The 16,172-nt window shown below is 38.1% G+C and overlaps 1 protein-coding gene across 6 annotated transcripts in view; it reads left to right on the top strand.

Annotated features, from left to right (window-relative positions):
- The window catches only part of plxnb2a.1 (plexin b2a, tandem duplicate 1), a 232,899-nt gene that overhangs the window by 131,019 nt on the left and 85,708 nt on the right, over positions 1–16,172 (top strand). For all 6 annotated transcript variants that reach the window (XM_041977968.1, XM_041977965.1, XM_041977966.1 and 3 more), the window contains one exon: positions 8,108–8,187. The gene's annotated coding sequence lies outside the window, so the exon portion shown is untranslated. The remainder of the gene's footprint in view (positions 1–8,107; positions 8,188–16,172) is intronic.

Genomic DNA, 16,172 nt, shown 5'->3' with positions numbered 1-16,172 from the left:
ATAGGATGAAGGATCCTTTTTGATTGATTTATAAAATATTGGAGAATTCTTTTGTATGCCGGTGCTTTTTCTGGGGGTATTTGATCTCCATCTCAAAGCCTTTCTGTTTGATCGCTCATCGTATTCATGGACAAGCAGCGTTACGGGAGCTGTTTTCTTCTGAGTTCAGTAAATATGAAGCAGTTTATTCTTGCAAAAGAAAAAACAAACTGGTGTAACAATAATTGTGGCATTTAAAAGTACATTTGAGACAGAAATAGGTATTTTAGAAATTGATCAAATTAGTAAACACACTATTAAAACATACATGAGACACTAGAATAAAATGTCCCTGCTTGTCACCACAGCAGAAAACCAAAATATTTGAAATGCTAGAAATGTTCATTCATCGTCTATACCGCTTATTCCAGTGCAGCGTCACAGGGAAGCTGGAGTCTATCCCAGCAGTTAGCAGGCGAGAAGCAGGGTACACCTGGACAGGTCGCCAGTCCATCGCAGGGCTGCGAGGAGTGTACTATAAATAAACACAAGATTTTTTTCTTTTTCTTTTCATCTTTAAGTGGTTTTGCAAGGTCTTTACTTTCTGCTTTTTATAGTACGAATAAATGTTCTCTTTGCCACCTTAGTGCTTTGTAGTAAACTTAATAATCCTGCATCAGCGCCCCGTGATGTAATGTGCACAAATTATAACTATCCAAAACTGTATTTAGGCTTGTTCCACATTAAGGAAAAAAATAGGAAAAGATATTAAACACTCCCAATAAGCACAAATATAGTTAGAAATTTTCCAGTTTTAAGGGACATCTTTGGTTTGGGATCAGTTTTGCTCCTGAACTGATTCAAGTCCATTTACAGCAGCTTACAGCTGCAAAATCCGTCAAATCACCTCAGTAGCTCAGGAGTGGATTACATTACATTACAGTTATTTAGCAGACGCTTTTATCCACAGCGCCTTGCAGTGGTTAGTCAGTAGCGTTATGGGTCTTGCCTAAAGACCCAACTGGAAGGTGTTAATATTTGTCACCCGGGGGATTCAAACCCTGGTATCTGGAGACCGATGCTCTGCCAGCAGAGCTAACCAGCCACAGTGCTGTTAGAACATTTGTTCATTCTTTTTTAATTTGTTTTTCTCTTGTAAAGAAAATGAAGTATATAAAACTAAAATACAACCATTAACAGACATCATAGATGGTTGCAAACGTTTTTCACAGCTTAAATATATAATGTTCATGTACATCACAGTGGCTCCAAAAGCTTATTAAAAACCATGCAGTCATCCTACTATTTAAAATTTGACTGAACTTAGGTCAGATTTCTCTGAATGAACCTGTTATATTCAGCCATGTGCTTGAACTTTAGCTCTCTAATCTAATTGGTTAAGCTGAATGAAGCTCTGCTACAGCCTCACGAAAGGCTCAAACTGCAGACATTGCAAGTGCTTATTTATGCTTTCCAATTAGAAATATTTCCACACAGCAGAGAACTTTGCAAGGTCCTGACAGAACTTTGTGAGAACAGCCATAAAAACAACATTGAGAGCTGAGCTGTACTGTTTTCTTTAAAACCTTAATTCAGACCATTAAGTCATCGTCAGACAGCCCAAAAGGCCACTTCACCATAGCTGGTTGTAATTTATCTCCATGTGGTTAGGCTGAACTCTTCAGACTCTAGATGGAGTTCAGGTTGCGTAACTGAGGTAGCCATCACATAACATGAATGTCATCCTTGTCCTTCTCTCTGAATAGTTTCTAGTGCAGGCCAGAGGTTTACTCTGGGTCATTGCTTCACTACGTGACAAAGATGGGACCAACCAATCACAATTCTGAAGTTGTATTACCATGTCAGATTAACTGATCTCTGTGTTAGTTTAAAACATCAAAAAAAAAAGAGAGCTCTTTCCCTGTTGGAGTGTAATGAATTGTGATATCTTAAATTTATCACAAGACTGCTCCTGAACCTTGACTCTGTTCTGTAAGACTGGTCCAGCCATCCTCGGCCCAGTGTGGATGAAGTTTGGCCCACTTCAGTCTCTTTTGGTTTAGAGGACACACTGTAGGAGTGTTGTATTTTTCTTTCTAGAAACTTTCCCATCAATCTGTTGCCTGGAACCTTATCTGGACCAGTGATGCAGACACTGCAGTTGGCCGAGTTTCATTAAGCTGTGAAGCTGATTTTCAGATTTTTTTCAGCAATTACTTTGAGTGTTTTGCCTCTGTGTCTCAGGACGATAACTGACTTATTTCTTTAGCTTGTTTGTCTCTTTAACCAGTAACTGTTGATACTTTTGAAGCTGCTGAACCACAACTTTTAGAATCCAGAAGAGCCAAAAGTAAGGTCTCTATTGAGAGGATTTGGGTTTCAGCATGCCTTCACACTGCTTACTATGAATACAACTGACACACAAAAGTTTGTACTGTATATTTAGTCATTTTTAGTTTGTATTTGTAGCTTTTTGTGAACCTTATTAAGCCGTCTCTAGCATCATGAACGGGATGATGGGCTACATGTCTGAAAGGGGTTACAGAAAGGTCAGAACTGTGGCCAGTGTGCGAAAGAGACAGAAAAGTAACTTTTTCCCTCAGCTAGCTCCATAATTGGATTTTAAGTTCCTGCTGCATGGGAGAGTAAAAGAGAGAAACAACTGGTGTTCCACCTCTCAAGACGATGGATCAGATAGCGGCTAGAGAAAATGACCAATTCCTCTCTTTTTGTCCCTATGGAGTAGTCGGCACACACACACACACACTGCAACACAGTTGAAAAGTTCAGAGTAATATTTCTCTCATACACACAGTCGATACACAGCATGCAATATTTACAGCCTTAGTGGTTTATTATCACAAAGCAGCTATACGTTAAAGGTGGTATAGATTTACAGCGGTGCAGGAGGACAAAGTAAGACAAGAGAACCGGTTTGATCTCCATGCAGGTGGATTTTGTATTGAGATTATTTGGTAAAAATAGTGAGATTCTCTGATTTATGGGTGTAGATCTGTATCTCAATGCATGACTTGATTGGGTGTGTGAAGAAAATTGCACACCCCTCACCACTGCTGACAGTCCTGTCAATGCTTTCGGTGGAGCACAGTTATCGTTTAGTCCCGTATTAAAACCACCAACCTTGTCATTAGTGAATGATGAAGCCTTCATTTAGAAATAAATACAATACTTTTTTTTTTTATATAATGGAAAATGTCCAGCAGGAGAAGAAAAGTAGCGAAGGTTGTAAAGCAAAAGTTGAGAAATTCAAACCCTATGCAGACTTTCTATCTTGGTCATTTTGCACCCGTTTATTTTGTTTCCCTAAAGATTTGAATTTTATTTACATAATATTGTTGTACCTTCTTCCAGCTGGAAAATCGGTGCCAACTACTGATTGTTTCAACAAACTAACCCTTTTATATTTGCATAACAGTAGTGTATGGGGATATTCATGCAGATTTACTGAATTTTCCTCTCAAACTTTGTGCTTAATTTGCATAAAAACCCAGGTAATGTGCTGCTGTATGAACCCTGTGTGATGAGCTTGGAGTCACCAACACCAACAGATCAGTCGACCTCATTGTTCTGTGGTTCCTACTGTTTAATTCAAGGTTTAAAATGACAATGCTCGGGTTTTTTTCCTTTAAAATTACTATTGATGATCCCTTCACCTCCCCAACCTCCTCTTTTTTGAGTCTAAATGAACTTTCTACTTTAAAAACATGTTAATCACCATGGCTGGTAAAGGTCCTGTTACTTGAAAGAAAACACATCTTATTCCTGATCTCCTGCTGGAGGATTTAGTTGTTGTCCTGGAGGCAATCAAAAGGATATCTACAGATGCTGAGATCCCCGAATGCACAAAGAGATCAGCACAGGTTGCCATGGTAATTTTAATAATATTTAATAAGGTGAACAAGTAGAATAGGTGAATGTGACCTATCTCTGACAGCTTGGACTCGTTGAATCTCTGCATCAACAAAGACAGTCTTGTACAACAACCCAACAAAGGTAAGTGTAATTTTTGAGAAATTTTGAGAAACTTGACCTTACTCTCAGAGATCAAGATGCTGAGTGTAGTGAGCAGGGAACAGGGAGGAAGACACAAGTCAACCAACAGATAGCAGTGAAGTTAAAGAGCTGCAGCCAGTGAAGTGTTTAAAAACAGGGGGAAACGGTCCTGGTTTGTTATCAAAGGAGTTCAGATTGGAAAACAGGAGCCGATGATGGTGGAGAGGAGGATGAGTTGTGCTGGAGGTTCACAAAACCGAGGAAAATGCAACTGGTCATTTTTACCAACACATTTAGTTGCTGATATTCACTTTTTTATTAAGATTTTCTTCCAAACTGATCTCCAAATGATGAACGATAACTCCTCTGAGCTCCATTCCTGAACACTTTGTGTCGACTTTTCCTTTTTGTCTGTTAATTATCGGGATTTCTGTAAAACCTGATAACACTTCATGAAATGTGGTAGAAAGATGCTGTAGGCTTAAGTTTCTGGTGCAAATCCCATGCTGTTTTTTTCAAAACAGGCCATTTTACTGGTTTCTTGTTTGCTGTGACTCATTAATGAAATTAAAAGCAGGTTTTATATAATTAATAAAACAAATTTCAAATAATATTGCAGGCCTGAAAAAGATATGTGCTAAGAGGCCTTTAATCTGCAGGTTGTTTAATTAAAATCTGTAAACTGTCCCAAAAAACTTGATTAGAAAGAAAATGTTTGTTAAATGTGCCTCATATTTATCTGCTAGTCCAGTTTGAACTCAGATGGTTTAATTAGTGTAGTTGGCTTGCTGTGTGTGTCATTTAGACTGGGATAAAGTTGTAAACTTTAATTAAATCACTGTTTTTTAGGAATTAAATGGGCGCCCAATTAAACTATTTGGCATTTCGAAATCTAATTCAGAGACTTTTCAGATGAAGTCAGTCGGTTGTAAAGTTGACCAAACTGGTGAAAATTAATCTTTCATTTTAAAAAAGGAAAAGATGAATAGAAATGCATAAAAATCGGGAAACCTCTATTGATGTGTAAAAATGAAATACTTCAGGTGGTTTTTACCCATTTTTAAGAAAACTTGATGCCAACTGACTTCAAATACAAACTGCGTGGCCAAGATTAAAATCTTTTAACTCTGCTACTGTTTCTGGTCTAAACCAACAAACAATAAACTGAAGTGACTCACAGACCTGATAGATATGATATATTATCCCAGATATTAAACAATTCCAACTGCAGTTGTTTTCCCTCAAGATTTGCTCATGGGTTCTTCCAATGAATTACACCTGCTTGCTTCAGATTTGCTTCTCTAATGAATGAAAACCTGGTAACTGTGATGTTAACTGTATCCTAACCAGGTTTTGATGTGAATGAATATCAAAAATGGAGTTTACAATAGAGAAGCTCATGGTGTCTAAGAGGAGTTATGTCCAAAGTAGTTGACTGCAAGTTATTCCTTTTCTTCAATAGTCACAGGGTTGTTCACCATTAATTTATCCCTCTTTGCTCATCATCATCATCGTCATGTTGACGCTTGCTTGCTCAGTCTTCCTGCCACACCAACAGTCAATGCTTAATCTCTGCACCTCATACTCTTGTAGTTGAAGAGTCATCATCATGAGAATGTAGTTTATGAAGAACAAGCGGTCGACAGCTGGTACTTTCCAACATTAGCTTATTAGCATGGAGCAAAAGCAAAGCTAAATCTGATGTGAAAATCAGTATTTCAGGTACTGAAGTATTCTGTTATTTTTGTGTTTTGTTGAAGGGAACATTTTGGCTGAAGCAAAACCACCAATTTAACACCTTCTGTTGGGGACAAAGGATTTTAGATATTTATTTACACATTTTTTTATCTTCTCTTCTTTTTCTAACGTCACCATAGGGACTAAATTAATTAATATTGAAGTACGTACTCGAATGGTTGACCTGTTGGTGGCCCCAGTAACCCAGGTAGCCACTCAGATGAAGGTGGTGGACCATCCAACAACTAGTCCAACACTGCTGTCCTAAGAGGCATTCCTGCGGTATGAAGGCCACACTTTGAATAACAAGGTCCTTGATCAGCTTTCGGTTTCAAGTTAGAGCAGCTTTCAAAGTTGTTGGATGAGGCTAAAGAAAGATTTTCACTTATTTGGTGGTACCGTTACTAAAATGAACACATTGAAAGATCTGAGATGTTGGCCTAAACTATCTCATCTTTACTTTCTGATGACTGTGTTGAAATGAGGCAGAAAGATGACTTCACAAAGAGGAGAAATGAAAAGTCAGCTCACTCTAGGGTTTGTTTCTGTGTGAGATATTATGTAATATTCCATATGGAAGATAATACTTGGATAAGAAAATGCAGGAATAATATAGTATATGAAATCCTTAGCAGGAAACTAATATCCAGTTGTTATCACTTGGCAAGTTTGGAGGAGAAATGAAGGAGAAACTTTTATTAAAAGACCCTGTGGCGCTTTGTGTCTATCTCACTTCATATTCTAAGTCAAATCCTCTCAATAATGCAACTTTTGCCTCAGCTTATTAAAGAGATGCTTCTCACTGCTTCCGTTTTTATCAGCATGGCAGCTCAAAGCACTGCGATCAAATAACTTCAGGACTTGGAGTTGAAATGTTAGAAGTAGCAGCATGATGGTCAGTTTGATTTATCAATATCTCAGTTGAATCCGAATTTTATTTTCACACATATTTGTTTTTACCCAACAATAATTTCTTAAGGCTCCTTGTTCTCCAGACAGCAGCTTCACTGCTTTTAGTCTTCAACAGCCTCTGACAGTAATTTTTACATAAAGAAAAAATCTGTCTTAAACACCTTTCCTGCCCTCTATAATAAAAAATCTTATAATTATCTACTAATTAATTATTTATAGTTATTTATAATTATTTATTTATAGACAGTAGTTAAGAAATGCAACATTTTTGGAAATGATTTTTGGGATTAACAGTGTCATTTGTAAGATGCATTAAAGAAAAGAGCATGTGGAATTATTTAAGTATAATTAAATAATAAAAATACAAATTGATTAAGTTAGACTGTAGGACATCATTGGCATGTGATCATTGGATTGCGACACTGATGTAGGTGAGAAAATTTAAATATTATTTATAATTGTTATTTATTTATATAATTATTTCCCAAGAAATACAAGAAGCAATAAAATAAAAACTGCAACAAAAAAGGATCAAAATCAAGTTTTAAAAGATGTTTTTTAAGCTCCTTTTTAAACGAGATCAGAGTCCACGGATCTCAGAGGAAGGGAGGTCCAGAGAGTAGGAGGGTCTGCTGCAAAGGCCCACTTATGTTCTATGCAAAAGACGGATGCAAAGCCTTTCGTCCGTCCTCTGCGTCTTTTAAGTGTGCAATTTGGGCCATTTTCAGGGTCCTTGTGGATGCTTTCCTTGATAGAACAAATGGAGCAGTACCTCCGGAAACCACAGGGGCAGTGTTTAGCAGTAAAGCTGATGTTCGACCCACAAAGTGACAAAGAAGAAACCACCACAACATATTTAATGGCGCTACTTCATTTTATGTTCCTTTTTTTGGAATGGAAATTATCGTGATCGCCTCCATCGTTACCATGTTTGTTATTGTCTGAAACTGACGTTGAAGCTTGGAGGTAAACTCTGAATTCTGCACTGCCCCCTGGTGGATGTATGGGCTAACAACCACGCTAACATAAAGAATGCATGCACATATAATTTGTCGTGTCTCTCTTATAATTTTACATATAGTTTCCTTTTGCTGTTTTGTTGTATGAACAGCTGCGCCCACTAGCCAAAAGTACGCCGTCTCTTTTGATTTGCAGCTCCATAAAGCAGCATTGCGTCTGTTTTTGTGAGTGGTTTCCTGAGAAATTGTTTCAACTTTTGCAAGCACTGCAAGAATTTTCAATATGCATCCGTATGTGTTCTTGTAATTTTGACTGACAAGTTTCTGGACCAATCATGATGCTGGAATTTCTCTGGTTTGTTCTATTTCTGCCTTTTCCCTAATAAAAATAAGACATTATGAGAGATAAACAGCAGATGTGAACACTGTTCTTACCCTTGTGTGATTGACAGGAATGTTGCATCATCACATTTATTCATTGTCTTATTTTCTCTTTTTTCTTCCAGCTTTGAGTCCACAGACTGTACATGGTGTCTGAGGCAGCATCGGTCAGCAGACGGTGAACGTTTCCCGCAGCACCAGTCAGGTCAGTCTGCTTTCACATCTTTCTCAGCGGTGGAAGAAACTCAAATTTGTCATGTCTCTCTTATAATTTTACATAGAATTTTCTCTTGCATGTTCATTTTATCCTATATTTATTTATAAAAATTTATTCCAATGATTGACAAAGGTGGAACTAGATGTCGGGGTGCAACATGTACTTATTGCCTTTTGCTTATTTTCTCAGTTGTTAAATTCAGAATCTCAGTAGATACTTGCTATACATCCAGAGAGCCAAAATTACAGAGTCCTTTGTCCAAACCACAGAAATTAAACGGAAGGAACAAAAGAAATTAGAATAATTCACATGTTTGTTGAACTGAAACAACTTTGGTACAGTTGCAGTGCAAGAAATGACTTGAACTGTCAAATATTATGTAATTAGGTGAAATAAAACTTTCAGATTGACTTTTTTATTAGAATATGTAACAAGTTGCACAATAGTTCCTAATATTCACACAATTTGTTTTTCAAAATCTGAAGTCGGACATGTGTATTTATATGCTATATACATTTTTGTTTACACACTCTGGTCACTTTATTAAGTCCACCTTCCAGTACTGGGTTGGACCCCATTTTTCTTTCAAAACTGTCTTAATTCTTGGTGTCATGGATTCAACCAGGTGTTGGAAACATTCCTCAGAGGTTTTACTCCATATTGACTTGACAGCATCACACAGTAGCTGCAGATTTGTCGGTTGCATCCATGATGAGAGTCTCCCGTTCCAACACATCCCAATGCTGCTCTATTAGATTGAGATCTGTGACAACCATGTTATGTTCAAAATCTCTTAAATCCCGTTCATAACTCATTCTGATGATAAGTATAAGCTTCAGCATGTCATCTGGACCATGACTAAATGTATAGAGTTGCTGCCATTGGCTTCACAGAATGCAATCAGTGCAAAGTTACTTATCAGAAAATACTTGTGAACTTAAGAACAGTACCAGAATAAAATTTAGGGTTTGTTCAGATGTTTGAGCAGAAACTTTGCTTAAAGTGGCCTCTTAGTTCCTGATGGGTTAATTCAAACATAGGATTAAATTTTCTTTTGTTTTGAAGTAAGTTGAGCTGATTTATAGGCTAAATAGGAATTTTATTCATTGCAGAAGAAAAACAACTTGTCCACAAATTTTCAGACCAGCTCTGTGTTGCCTGTCTCTTCATGTGATCCCCAAACTGGCACTATGGTGCTGGGATTTGAGCTCTGTGCAGGTCTGAGGATCAGCTGCAGGATTCTGCGTTCCTCTTGCTGCTGCAGATTACACTTTATGATTCTGATCTTTGTGTGGTCGTCCAGCTGCAGGATGAATTTGGCACCACTCAGGCACCTCTAATAGATAAAAATCAGAACGTTTTTGCATAGTCGGGTCCACATAATTCCTTAACAGCAGCACTAGTTGACACAATTCATCAGTTACCTTTTCACTTCGTTTTCCTGTTTGCTCTTTGCTTCCTCCAGCTGGTTATTCTTCTGTTTTTATCTCAACATCAAAACACAAACAGAGCGAGTATAATAGCCCTGGTCCAGCATAACAGGACGATGCAGGAACAGGTCCTAGTCATAACATCCCAACCGTACATACTGCACTATCGGCTTTGTGTGTGTCAGATAACCACAATAACCTTGCCTCACTTCTGTAACACACATAAAACCTCTCTTCTTCTTCTAAACTTAATCATATGTCTCCCGCCCTCACCTTGTCATCTTATCTACCCTTTTATATTCTCTCTTTTTTTCACAACACATACACACACACAGAGTTTCGTTCCCACTGTGTGCAGTGGTGTAATCAGCACTTCATATTGTAACAAGAGATTAGCGCTGCTCAGCTAAAAATCACAATCTGCCCTGTCAGATAGCAGCGCTAGCACAAGCGGGGGAAACACACACAGATATACACACACAAAAAAGACTATAATATGGAAAAGTGCTACCTGCAGCTCTTGCAGCAAATCTCTTCATAATTGTTGTTTTCGATCATATTATCAAACTTTCCAGCAGCTCTTTTCTAATAACCAGGACGGTGTAGTAACTGCAGAGCTTCACTGCAGGAGGTGTGATGATGCTCTGCAGAGTCGACTGCCATCCACACCTCCATGCCGCCTGCCTGCATTCTCCTTTGGTGTCTCACAGCAGGGACACTCACTTGCAGTGTGTGATGCTTCTGCATGACTCAACATGCAGCTGTGAAAGCTTTTTTTTTTCTCTTTTTTTTTTTTTTTTTAAATAGCACTAATTTTGCACCTGTTCATTTAGGGAAAAAGAAATTCTGTGGAAAAAGTAAAAAATATATATGGCTGGCAACATATACATATGCCCCTCAGCTGGAACACAGATTTCTAATTCAGACTAAAAGTAACCATTTTTTTCTATCTTTTCTATTATAATATTTCAATAATAAGAACAACAGAGGTACACGTGTAGAAGAAAAGGAGGCGTATTAACAGAGTGATGTGTTCTCATTTGTAGTAAAATTCTGCATTCTGTAATTTCCACCTTGAAAAGTGAAACCTCCAGTGTCCAAACACATAGAGTTGACTGTTCAGTGAAATAAGAGACATCCTGTTTCCAGCAGTAAACGTTATGAAGGGGATAATGCACGGTTGCCATCGGGCAAATGAAGGGTGGCTTCTGGGTTTAGCTGGTAAATAGGCAAAACTGTGTTTTTAAGGGAACCAGCTGAGACCAATATGACCCTTGTGGTACTCTAAACTGAGTGAACGAAATCTCTGGGTGGCAGATTTTTCTCCATGTTAGCTGCTCTTTTCCCTATAGACAGAATATGGGTTAAACTTCAGCTGCCTAATGCAGATATTAGTGGTTTTTATTGGAAGAGTTAAAAAATAATGTAAATTTTATGTTAATAATTTAAAATATTCCCATCAACAAAAATAACACTAAATCAACATATTACCTCAGGGCTGAGAAAAAGAGAGCAGTGTAAACTGAATGTTTGTCTATTGAGCTGCAGCAGCTGGCTGATACCATAACTACTTTTTTATTCACACATCATCCTCTGTTGCACAACCTGAAGGCTGCTGGTGTTCGCTTTGCTTGCTTGTCACTGTAAGGCTAAAGTTAAAATGAAATTTTAAAATACAAACTCTTTCTATTTTCAGTTTTACTTAGAAAAATGGGAGACCTTTGTCACAGTGCTGAGGGGAAAAAACACTCACAACTCACATGAATCCTGGCAGAGTAACATTTAGCTGGTAATAGCCTGTAAATTCACACCGCATATCAATAATGTGGATTTCCCAGCTGACACCTCATATAATGAACCGGGTCGAATGCTTGTATTGTGTGTCAGCGCATGCGTGAACATTCTGTACTGGTGTGTGTGTTTGTTTTTGTGAGTGTGTAACTTTTAATACTAGCTAATCCTCTCATTTTCCCTGCTCCAAACCATGGTCACACCATTTCTATGGCTTTATGTGTGTATTTACCTTTCCCTGCATCCTCTGTTGCTCAGCGAACTCCTCAGGATCTCCTTGGATTTTTAACAAACAAGATACATTTTTTCTCATGTGACTATCAAAGCCCAAAGTCACTGGTTCCTATTGGTACAAAGCATGCTTGTGCATTGGAGCATGTGTTTCATACCTAGTTTTATTTCTGCTGGCGTATGAGGAATCTCATTTTCATCATGCTTCCAAACAGTCTGGTAATGTTTACTCATGTAGATTTGGTGTGATGGAAAAACTTAGTTTGTTGTCTTTAAGATCAATGCCATGCCTCAGAGTGTGTCTAGACATGTACTATTCAAAGACTTTTGGTAGCACCACCTCCATCTACTAAACAGCTGGGTCACACAGCCTTTATATTACCTGTAGATTAATTTCAGATGTCATTTCTAACTGATGAGAATGTAGACTTAACTTGCATACCCTGTGATAAACCGATTAAAGAAGAAGCTAACAAGCTACGAAAGTCAGCCCAAGCTAGTTGGAGAGGAAAAGCGGAGCGAAGAGCTCGGTGAGCTACAGGAGTCTAGACCTGGTTGAGAAGCTAGCTGACTTGGGTTTTTGTAGCTAAGAGGTCTGGAGCCCAGAACTAACTGGAAAGTTGCTTGGGTTTTAGCACAGGGGAGTTTCCCCAAACTAGCTTTATGCTGATGAGCCAGGATCCCCGGGTCAATGGAGCCGGGATTCAGGTAAATGAGCAATATTTAGATCCACAAGCTAGCTAAGTATTTGCTTGGTTGAGAGAGCCCTACCCCCAGCCAAATGTTAGCTTATTTAATTATTGAATTTCTGGTGGAGCAACCTATAATTTAGCTCTGGGCCAGGCTAGTTGGGAATTCTGGAGGCATGGTAGCTGGAAGCTAGTTGATCTAAGAGCGCATTCACACTTGCACTGTTTAGTTCGCCTTAAACCCTGGTCTGTTTCCACGGATAGTCCAGTCTGTGTGGAACAGTGTGAACATGCATTCAGAATCGGATGCAACAACTGCTTTTTTAGGGCGGTATTTCCCAAAATGACCACTGATCAAGAAAAATAACAAAGCAGGAGCAAGAACAAAATCTAGCTCTCTAATTGACCAGGGCCAATGACAGAAATCCCTTTGCTTCTGCCAGCTCTTTCATTGCAATTAAACATGGAGCAACACCAAGTCTATACAGCGTTGGGGTTTCTGATTTTACTTTTATGTTAAAACTTAATGCTGTCTTCACAAGAAAATTGATCTTCAGCTTCTCTGGCCGAGTACTGGCTGAGTTTTATTAGTTTAAAGTTTTCTTGCCTGTTAATGTGCTTCTTCTTCCCTTGAGGCTTAATTGTTGAGTTGCTTGAATGTTTAAAAATGATCTGTTTAATAAATATAATTTTTGATTGCATCTGATGTGTTGATTCCTGCTTAGAACTCTTTTGACTGAATCACACAAATCTGGGCTCCTTAACGATATTTTGCATATGTATATGCATTTAGAGTTTGGTAGAAAATCTTAAAAAAAGCTGCTGAAATGTTGGGGAGTTCTTAGAAATTGGTATGTTTTCGAATGATTTGTCTTAAAGCCATGTGCTGTATGTGAGAAGGGAAAATATTTGCAAGACATGCACAAAGATGTGTACAGGCAAAGAGATCATTTTCATTTTACTCTCATTTAATTTCCAAAACCTAAAACTTTACCCAACAGAGCTTTAAAGAGACTGAATCCAGTTGGAGAGAGGATATTGAATTTGGGATCTCACCCAGTCTGACTGTTTAGTTCTGGTTGAAAGGTATAAACTCTGTTTCAAGGCTTTTTGCCATCATTAATTCTTACTGTGTCCCAGATTGCACCCTTCAGCACTGTAATGCACCAACTTAGCAGCAGCAGATCTTCCTCTTTCACCTCCTCATTCCATTGCTTTTATCTCCTACTAGCTCATAAATATACACTGACATTCATGCGGTTCTTTACCTCTTTGTTGTTGTCTTTGTTGTGTCTTCTTACTTTTTCTAGATGCAATTGATTCTCATACTCGAGTTGAAAATGTGGGCGTTTGCCTCGAGGTAGATGCCAAAGGTTATTTAGAAAATCTAAGATGAAACAATGGAGGCTTTATGAGTCGGACATGTGTTGTCTGTTTATTGCCTTAAAATTTGTCTTTGTTTTAACGTTTTGGGATGTTGGGTGTTCTTCTGTGGCCTGTTGCCTCTGTAACTCAACCTCAGACCAGCAGTAGAAAATGGATGGATAAAGAGATGGTTATATCTAAAATGTGTCTGGAAACAGTGGCAGAAAAAGTTTTGTCTTTTTTGTCAGTATGTGGTTAGGTTTAGGCAGCAACACTACTTAGTAAAGTTTGGGAAAAGATGTAGTTTGTAGTAAAATAGACCTTTTAGGGGCTGCAGAGACCAAATTTGAACCAAAAGTTCAGTACACCTCAAATTCAACATTTTTCAAGTATTTGATTGTTGGAAACGTTTATGTGGTATTTCCCAGCTGTGTGTGTATTGAGGAGACAGGTTTTTATGAATGGATCGTCATGCTGTACAGGTTCATCTAGTTCATTCATTCAGACCTGAAACCTCATGATGCTTCACAGACAAATACTCAGATACTTCACATCAAAAGCTTCAGCTTCGCACTGAGTTACATTTCCTGCTGTTGTTTTTGTCTAAACTACGTCTTCTTCATTTTTACTTAAAAAAAACTGCTTTTACATGAGAAGTTGCATCAGTGTGCCACACAGCTTCTTTGCTGTTTCATTGAGATCAAATTACACAGGAAACTGCATTTTGAATTCATATATGCTGGGGTCTAACCAGTTTTTCACCAAGAAAATAAAATTTAATGTTTAACAATGTTCATACCACTCTTGTAAGACCTCTTCACATGCTGAGCATAAAAATGAATTCAAAGACACTTCAATTTCACTTGGGGCACTTTTTAAGCAGAATGCAATGCCTTTTCTTGTAACTCTGCCTGGAATTTAGTCCATTCATGTAGGTGTTGGGTATGGATTACAGACCTAAAATAGATATGAACAGTCAGCCAGAAAACAAAATGTGATCAGCACTTTGGAATTGAGCATAAAGGCTGCTCTGAGAGGCTCACGCTTTTACAAGCTGCACAGTGGAACAAGTTGAGGATCAGCAAAGCTTCTCTTGAGGGAAATGCAGCTCTGATGCAGGTCCATTAATGTCTGTAGAAACAAAAAAAAAAGCATTTTATGATAAATCTAAAATTTGAATGGAGCTGCATTAAAAAGCAGTAATTTAAATGTCGCCTCACTAATGTCTTATGGGGCCACAACTAAAAGACTCCCCCCACCCTTTGAGTCCAGTCATTATTAAAACTTTAATGAAGCAATGTGAATCTCTGACCTCTTGCCCCTCTGAGCTCCAGCCAGAGAAGGAAGGACATAGACACATTACGGACAGCCAGGGTGGAACCGCGTCCACCAAGTCTACAATGAGCCTGTCTCACAACTTATAAGAGCAGCTGTTGTGTGTCACCTGGTTGTACGCGACATCCTGCTGAAATGATGGAAACCCAGGTGGTAGAGGACCTTGAAAGGGAACCTCAGTCACCACGTTTACATGGCAGCAGTTTCATGATCCATTTAAATGGCCAGATAAATAACTATCATAAAGCTAAACAAGGATGAAATTGAAGTCATATTTGGGCCTTCCAGGCTCCATCCCACCCAGAGTATCCATCTTGGACCTCTGGCTTCCTTCCAACACAACATCCAAAACATCTTTTGATCATACAGTTGCCAGAGCAACTGGCCCCTTCCTATCTTCTGAAGCTTTTAACACTACCCAGTCCTTTCTGGTTGTTCTGAGGTCCAGGAGGATCTAGGATTTAGTTATTTATGTTGTTTTGTGGGATTTTGTCTATTTTCTGACACAGTTCTCTTGTCTTTAAATTGTTGTTTTAAAAATGCTTATAAATAAAGTTTATTATCACAAAAGAAATTGACTGTCTTGCAAGCTTTGGTGCTCAAGGTCTGATGTTCTGTTGTTATTCCACCATTATTTAACCTTCAGTACTCGTTATAAAATAAACAAGATAACACTGTGGTTGTGGCAGTTGTTCTGCTTTCACCTGCAGCCGATTTATTAATACTGCAGTTAAATTTTCAAGGATATTGCTTTATCTTTTTGGGTGATACTGCTGTATATCAGAAATGTCTTCTAGGAATTAGTTTTTCTGTTATTTTTTTGATAACTTTACTGAGCCAGAAAAGGTGGGCGTAAACGGTGCCTTTCAGACTTGACATTAGACTTTAGAAGGTTAAGCAGCAACAGTTTTAGAGAATAAAAACTAGAATAAAAAGAGCTCCATCTTCAGGTTAACGTTAATTAGCTTGTAAGAGCCAACAAAGTGAAAAATGGCAACTTTGTTCACTGAGCTGTCCATTAATATGTTGGTTGTTTGGATATTTACTTAGAAGCTGTGATTACTCTGCTTTTTGTTTTCTTACTGCTGCAGTCATTTTATTTATTTATTTATTTATTCATTAGGATATTTGA

Source organism: Melanotaenia boesemani, chromosome 23, assembly GCF_017639745.1.
Source record: "Melanotaenia boesemani isolate fMelBoe1 chromosome 23, fMelBoe1.pri, whole genome shotgun sequence".
Lineage (NCBI taxonomy): Eukaryota > Metazoa > Chordata > Actinopteri > Atheriniformes > Melanotaeniidae > Melanotaenia > Melanotaenia boesemani.
This window is presented reverse-complemented; position numbering and strand designations above follow the sequence as displayed.